The sequence below is a fragment of the Acinonyx jubatus genome, chromosome B3, assembly GCF_027475565.1.
Source record: "Acinonyx jubatus isolate Ajub_Pintada_27869175 chromosome B3, VMU_Ajub_asm_v1.0, whole genome shotgun sequence".
In the NCBI taxonomy this organism is placed as follows: Eukaryota; Metazoa; Chordata; class Mammalia; order Carnivora; family Felidae; genus Acinonyx; species Acinonyx jubatus.
In genome coordinates this window covers 142,428,605-142,430,526 of record NC_069386.1, presented here as the reverse complement: position 1 = coordinate 142,430,526, position 1,922 = coordinate 142,428,605, and the positions used below count along the sequence as shown (strand labels likewise).

Genomic DNA, 1,922 nt, shown 5'->3' with positions numbered 1-1,922 from the left:
TTGTTGTGGAATATAAACTCAGTAGGTGGTGTGAATATAAATCTATTTTTTGGCCCCCTGTTTTCAATGGTGTTCTGTTGAATCCACTTCAGGTTGTTCTCTAACTTTCTGGACATTCACAGTTACTGAAAGTCCTGCCCAGTTTAAAGCTGCCAGATCAAACTCAGTGTAAGACTGGGACTTCCCGATCCCCTGCTGCAGTCGGGCCCCTGGTGGAAGAAGGGGGTGCCCCCTTCTGGGCTGGAGCCCCTGGTGGGGAGGGGCACACACTGGGTGGGCAGAGGACCCTGAGAGTCAGAAAAGCAGCGACAACTTACCCAGAGCCCACTCAACACACCCTGTCCAACGCCCACAGACACCCTTGTGCCCCATGGAGGGTCACCCTTTCCTTCTACATCCCTGAATATCCCAAAGGAAGTGCTCCTGTGGGGAGTCTGGACCCATGTTCTTCCAGGCACCCCCAGACCCTCCCTGGGCCCTCAGCCCCTCCTTCCTTGGCACCTTCTCTTTATGTATAGACCCTTCCACCAGCCACAAACAGTTGCCTCTCTCTGTATTCTAGGGGACCCTCAACTCCATGTCCTCACCCCCACTTTCGTCTTCTCTTCCACTCTCTGCTGAGGTCAGACTTGTGATCTGTGACACTATGCCCCGCCCCCCCCAACAACTCCTGAGTCGCCCTCTCCTATAGCATTTCCAGCTTCATCCTCCCTCAACTGTTTGGTATCTTAGAAGCCATGGGCCTGCCTGTCTTCCTTCTTATCTCTCTGTAATGTATGAGTTCCCATTTTCCAGATGAGAAAACTGATATTCCTAAAGGTGAGGAGGTTTACTGAGCTCCCTCAACTGGTAAATGGTGACACCAGGCCTCTGCTGCAGGCCGTTGACTCCATGTTCTGTGCCCCGCAGACTTCTCAGGGTCTGGAGAGTATCTGAGCTCACCAGCAAAGTAGGGCTCCTGGCCCAGGTCACACGCCCAAGCACCAGCCTGCCCAGGCACCAGTGGGCTCACACAGACTTAAGGACCTGGTGCCCCTGAATGTTGGGTGGTGACAAAACGAAAATGAATGATGAGTGATTGACGTATCGGTCAGAACTGGAAGGAGCCTCGGAGTTTTGCCACTCAGTATTTATTTTGTCACTCCCCCCAGCTGATCAGGAGAGGCTGAGGCCGGGCATTGTTGGGGGCAGAGGTTCTGGAGAGGCTGCCTGCCAGGCCTGGGCTGCTTAGAAAGGTCGCTCTGACAGGGGAGGGAACATCAGCTGGATCTGGCCAGAGGCAAATCCCAAGAGCCCACAGGGCAGAGCAGCTGCTGCAAGTTTCCCACGGGGACCAGGTACACTCCTCCTGGGCTCAGCGTCTGTTTCCTCTGGCCACTGTACAAATGACCACAGGCCATGTGGCTGGAAGCAACCTAAGTTTATTCTCTCAACTTCTGGAGGTGGAGGACTGAAATCAAGGTGTAGGTGGGCCACACTTTCTCTGGGGGCTTTAGGGGACAATCTGTCCTTTGCCTCTTCCCGCGTTGGTGGCTGCTGGTATTCCTTGATTTGTGGGCACATGGTTCCAATGTCTGGTCACACTGCCATCTCCTCTTCTGTCTTTGTGTCATATAAACACATTTCAGCAGGCTCCATGCCCAACTTGAGGCTTGAACTCATGACCCTGAGATTGAGAGTCACATGCTCTACCAACTGTGCCAGCCAGGCAGTTGTGTCTTTGTGTCTTGCTCCCTTCTGGCTGGTTCTCATCACACTTGTGATTACATTTAGGGCCCGCTCCGATAATCCGGGATGATCTCTCCATCTCAAGATACTTAATTTAACAACATTGGCAAGATCTTTGCCATATAAGGTAACATCCACAGACTGCAGGGATCAGAACCTGATATCCTGGGGGCCACTGTGTAGCCTAGTACCCT

General features: G+C 52.9%; 1 non-coding gene across 1 annotated transcript; it reads right to left on the bottom strand.

Moving 5' to 3' along the window:
• Window positions 1–1,637: 1,637 nt before the first annotated feature.
• Window positions 1,638–1,710, bottom strand: TRNAE-CUC (transfer RNA glutamic acid (anticodon CUC)). Its single transcript has one exon. It is a non-coding gene; the product is annotated as a tRNA-Glu (tRNA).
• Window positions 1,711–1,922: the final 212 nt, after the last annotated feature.